This window comes from Apium graveolens, unplaced genomic scaffold (genome assembly GCF_009905375.1).
Source record: "Apium graveolens cultivar Ventura unplaced genomic scaffold, ASM990537v1 ctg6109, whole genome shotgun sequence".
NCBI classification, from domain to species: domain Eukaryota; kingdom Viridiplantae; phylum Streptophyta; class Magnoliopsida; order Apiales; family Apiaceae; genus Apium; species Apium graveolens.
In genome coordinates, this window is record NW_027419224.1 from 2,613 (window position 1) to 8,669 (window position 6,057).

The window sequence follows — 6,057 nt, forward strand, 5'->3', positions numbered from 1 at the left end:
GATAAAATGAATTAATTGTAACTAAATTTAATATTATAAGATGTCGTTCATATAATTTTTATTCAATTTAACATTAATTAATAAGATTTTCCCTATATTTTATTTTTGTAAAAAATTATAAGATTTTAATTTTATATGAAAAAAAGAAAGTACTATTTACAAGTAGCATCAATTGAGCATAAAATAAAAGTTGATCTAAAATTTGATATTACGACTCATTGCATAAGTATTTTTTTTTCTTTTTTTATTGAAGTATGTGTTTCTTTATTTTTTTGTCTAAGTATGTATTCTTTCTTATTTTAACATTAATTAATAATTTATTTAATAGTTAATATTAATGTCAGTCTATAATAGTTAACACACCTAATTTATTGTCGGAGAAATTAAGAAAAGTAAACAACTTTCCATGTAGTTGCTTACTTGGCACAGGTGATATTATACCAACGGCACTAGGAACGACACTAGGACTAACAGCGGAATAACTAAGATTTATTACAAATAAACAAATTGTATTAAATTAAATAAGAATCCAAATAGAAGTTCTTAAACCCAGCCCATAAACCCAGCTCACGTACTATATAAACATTAATAATTTTGAATCATTAACAACATTAGAGAATTGTCACAGACTGACGATGGACAGAGAGGAATGTGACATTTGCGAAGGACTAAAGGTAGGGTTTAGCTTTGCGCCTTCACCACACGAAGTCTTGCTCCAATATCTCATCCCTATGATCCAAAAACAACCACTCCCCTGCGATCGTATCATCAAACAAGCTGATGTTTACGGAGCCTCGACGCAATGCGAAGTTTTCAGAGACGATGATCTCTTCTGGCAGTCAGCATCATCCGGCAAGAAGAAGACTATTTACGTGTTCACTAAGTTGTCCAAGAACGGTAAGCGTGTTTCGAGGAGAGCTGGTCGTGGCACTTGGGTTGGTCAGAGTAATAAAAAGATTAAGGACAAGAAGAGTAATGATGTTCTTGGAAGCAGAGGAGCTTTTATTACAAAATCGACAAGAAGGTGAGTAGTAATGGTGAGAGTGATGATAAGTGGTGCATGTATGAGTATACTCTGGATGATAAATTTTCGAAAAAACTTGGTTTACCAGAATCAGTTCAAGACTATGCGATATGCGAGATTATTAAGCGAGGTGATGATAATGCCAGCGAGTACTCTGTTAATCTACTGGAATCATCTAATCAATATGATACTGATTCTTCAGTGCTTATGGGCGAAGTTAATCAGATACTAACAGATTCACAACGAGTTCCCAACATTATTGATACTTATTCTCCGATGCATGTGGGCGAAGTTAATCAGATAGTCCCGGTTGCACAAGGAGTTCCCAACACTGATCACGAGCCTTGGTTCGATGCTGATTTTTCAATGCCTATGGGTGAATTTAATCAGATACTACCTGTTGCAGAAGGAGTTCCCAACATTGATGACGAGTCTTGGATTGATGATATTGATTTTACAATGCCTATGGGTGAATTTGATCAGATACTATCTGGTGCAGAAGGAGTTCTCTACCTTGATCATGAGCCTTGGATTGATACTTATTCTTCGATGCCTGGGGGTGAAGTTAATCAGATACTACCAGTTGCACAAGGAGTTCCCAACATCGATCACGGCCCTTGGATTGATACTGATTTTTCAATGCCCATGGGAGAATTTAATCAGATACTACCTGTTGATCAGCAAGGAGTACTTCCCAACATTGATCACGAGCCTTGGATTGTCCATGACAGCAATTATTCGCAAGCAGCAAATCCTCAACATGTTATCAATCAGAATAATCCTAATATTTTAATGCTTCCTGGAGAGACTGATCAACCAATCCCGGTTGCAGAAGGAGTTATCCACAATGTTCCTGCACCGGATTATCAACCTGAGACTGTAATCGGGAACAATCAATCATCAGCGACTATTCCATTGATGGATGAAGGTGAGCTCGAATCACTAGTTTCGCTTTTTGCTTCATTACCAGGGGAAGATTTCGACGACTACATGCAGAGAAGCTCGATGAAGTGAATTTGACAAACAAGAAAGTAAAACAAGGGAACCAACTACACAAAACAATGTTTGTTTAGGGTTCTCTTAAGTAGTGCAGTATCTTTTTCCTACATTAGGAGTTTTTTGCTTTTGAAATACTTTTAGGTTTTCTATTCCAACATTGTTGTAATTGGTGGTGTTATTTAAACTTTCATTTAGCTTTTGCAGTTTCATATTTCTACCTGTTTAGATAATTTTCATCTTAAATTTCATGTAATCTCTTGATTCGGTATATCTACTACTCTGCTTTCATTTAATAACTCTATCCTGTTTCAAGTTGGAAGCTTTTGTCAAGGACATCAGCAAGGCAACAATTTAAATGCGAACAATCTAATCTTTGCGAAGGCTTGCAAGAGTTATTCCCCCACACTTTGCATTAGGTTTGCTACTTTCTTTTGTGAAGTATATTGTCTCTTCAGGGGCATTATTTCAAACTTTTATCAAGAGATTGATTTTATCTGGATAACCTCTATTCTTGACAAATGTTGTCTCAAGAGAATTTCTAAATGACTGAGAGCTAAAAGTATGTGACCCGATCTTGTTTGATTTACTTTCCTCCATTGAAGGAGGCAAAGTATAAAAAGGATTTTCCATGTAAGGTTTACACGGTTTCTCTTTGGAGGGTAGTGCTTTTCTTACATTCTGCATTTCACAAGTCTGCTTGTCTAGAGCTTGTATTAGATGCTCTTTAGGAATAATTAGGACCATATCCTTTCCTTTCTCTCTGCATTTCAAAAGCATACAGCACTGAAATTCCTACCTATCTGTTTCCAACTAAGTTCAACTCGTTTCGGCTACAGAAGGTTCTGAGTTCAGACTCGTTGAACAAAATTAGTTACATAGTAGTATAAAGGCATTGTAGGGGTAAGTGTTTTTATCCGTAAGGTTATGAGAAATAAAGAACTGCCAAAACATCGATTAAAAATTTAATCTACGGTTCCATTAAAGTCAAAACAGCACAATCATTTGATCATGGTACTCCTGTATGTGCTTTAGATTTCATGAAGTTCTGACTTCTGAGTTCTGACTCGGAAACAAGCTCCCTACAAAAATAAGGATAATACTGCGTTATTATGAATTTCTCTTCAACAAGTCGACGCTTTAACTAATTACAACTATTCACACCTATGCAATGATGAAAAGTGAAAACAATGCCTTTACTTTGTCAAAGAAAAGATTCCCCTTGTTCTGTATAAGCACTGTTTAATACTAATCAATAACACAATACAAGCAGATTAAGGTATGCAAATGTGTAGCAGCAGCCCACTTTAGGAGAAGGAAGAATTGCAGAAAGAATAAAGCCGATGTAGAACTTATATTCAACGAATGTAGCGATGATTGTCGTATACAAATGACATTCTTGGCGTAGTTATAGTGCATATACTTTTTCTCAGGTAAACGGCCAAAAGAATGGCATTAGGACTAATATGCATTGGTTTGATCCCACTATTTAGTTTTCTGGGTAGGATGTAGTCATATCCTTTGACCTCTATAGTATCGGTATACCTTTTAACATTTTTTCTTAGTAAAAGACGTTTTTACCCTCCGATATTGGCCGATATGTCGTTTTATCTCCGAAAATGGCTAAAAGGAACGATACCTAATACTACAGGAGTTAAAATGTATGACTTCATACTTTTGAGGCTGAATACTTTAGGGGTCAAAAGGTCATTAAGCCTAGGAGTTTTTTGCTTTTGAAATACTTTTAGGTTTTCTATTCCAACATTGTTGTAATTGGTGGTGTTATTTAAACTTTCATTTAGCTTTTGCAGTTTCATATTTCTACCTGCTTAGATAATTTTTATCTTAAATTTCATGTAATCTCTTGATTCAGTATATCTACTACTCTGCTTTCATTTAATAACTCTCAAACCCAATTTTCTTTTTCACTATGAGGCGAATATTTTATTTGCAGAAGGTGATAAAGTCTGGACATCATGTACAATGATTCTGGTTGAGGTTTTCGTCGATGGCGGTTGTGACAAACAAGACGTTTTCTGCAACTTCTCTTCACATCATCAAACTCCCAAGAGAATGGAATCTGCAGCAGTTGATAAAGTAAAACTCGGTTATTAGTGATTATGTCGAGTGTGGTGTTCATTGCTAGGCTAATAGGGAACACGGTTAGAACCGAACACTAACAGAAAATAAATGAGCGAATGAAGAAAGTAAGACCTGATAAGAGTATAGAAGGGATGCATATTTAGGCATTTTTGATTAGTTTTACTGGTTTTTGTAGTTAAAAGTTGCGAGCAGCCTTGTTCTTTGGAAGATCCATCTCGTGTTAGTATTTTCATAATTATTGGCATTACTTCTATTCCAGAGAAAAGTTTAAGATTATAGCAAGATAACGTGCAACCTGTATATCCTCTCTAGCATTCATCCACATGTTATTATAATTAGTAGAGAACTAATCGAAACAATCCACGTGTTTTGAACAAAATAGAATGAAAGATATCATAAAAGAACTGACACCGGAGCAGAGATATGGCTTGATTCAGACTCAGAAAGCCTCACCTGCTGCATTGCTGGCAGTACCTTTGCTCTCCGCCTTTGCTTATCAGAACAGGGATCTTTGACTGACCCTCGCAAACCCTGTGGCGCCTATGGTACTCCCTGCACTTATTGAGGTCTTCCAAACACCCATCCACTAAACACGAGGCCTTTTTTGCGTAACTGAAAGCACATACCTTCTTCGATTCTAAAGGTAATGGCAGTGATGGTAACCCCTTTGGCCCCTGCAATCTGTCCATTGCTCCATCTCGCACATCTCCTAATGTACTTGGTCTTTGATCATAGCAAATCATCACCATTCTTTGACAATCACGCATACGCTACCATTAATTACACACTTTAATTGATTTTCTTTGTTTTGCTTTTTTTTTCTCTTCTTAACTCAACATGTTATAAATCAGAATAATCCTAATATTCCAATGCTTCCTGGTGAGACTGATCAACCAATCCCGTTTGCAGAAGGAGTTATCCACAATGTTCCTGTGCCCGATTATCAACCTGGCACTGCAAACGGGAACAATCAATCATCAGCGACTATTCCATTGATGGACGAAGGTGAGCTCGAATCACTAGTATCGCTTTTTGCTTCATTACCAGGGGAAGATTTCGACGACTACATGCAGAGAAGCTCGATGAAGTGAATTAGACAAACAAAAAGTAAAACAAGGGAACCAACTACACAAAACAATGTTTGTTTAGGGTTCTCTTAAGTAGTGTAGTATCTTTTTCCTACATTAGGAGTTTTTTGCTTTTGAAATACTTTTAGGTTTTCTATTCCAACATTGTTGTAATTTGTGGTGTTATTTAAACTTTCATTTAGCTTTTGCAGTTTCATATTTCTACCTGTTTAGATAATTTTCATCTTAAATTTCATGTAATCTCTTGATTCAGTATATCTACTACTCTGCTTTCATTTAATAACTCTATCATGTTTCAAGTTAAAAACTTTTGTCAAGGCAACAATTTAAATGTGAACGATCTAATCTTTTAAAACCTAATGGATATGATCCTAGTTCTCTAGGTTTGCTCACTGAAGTAGATTTCCCTATATATTGCCTACAAATTCGATAATGTTATATAAATTTAAGAACTTTTTCTACTGATACAACATGACAGAGTTCACAATGTTAAAGACAATTTAAAAATCTCAAATTATCGGTAATTGAGCGTAATGCTACAAAAAGTGAAGAATTAGAGAGTCTAAAAGTGAGGTTTAACCGTACCATCACCGATTTTTTCACAAAATTCTACGACCTCCAAATTTTAAAGGTGGATCCGCCATAGCACATGAACGCATATGTATACACGTTTCAGGCCTTCTGGGCCTGATGTATTGATAGTGGCTCTATGGCTGTACACTACTGACACTAAGTTGGTGCCTGGTGGGAGATCAGAATTGGAAAATTGGATGCCTTTGGAAACGTGTATTTGTTTGGGCATGTTTTGGCTAGAGATTGCTATAAATTCCATGATCTCTCTAATCC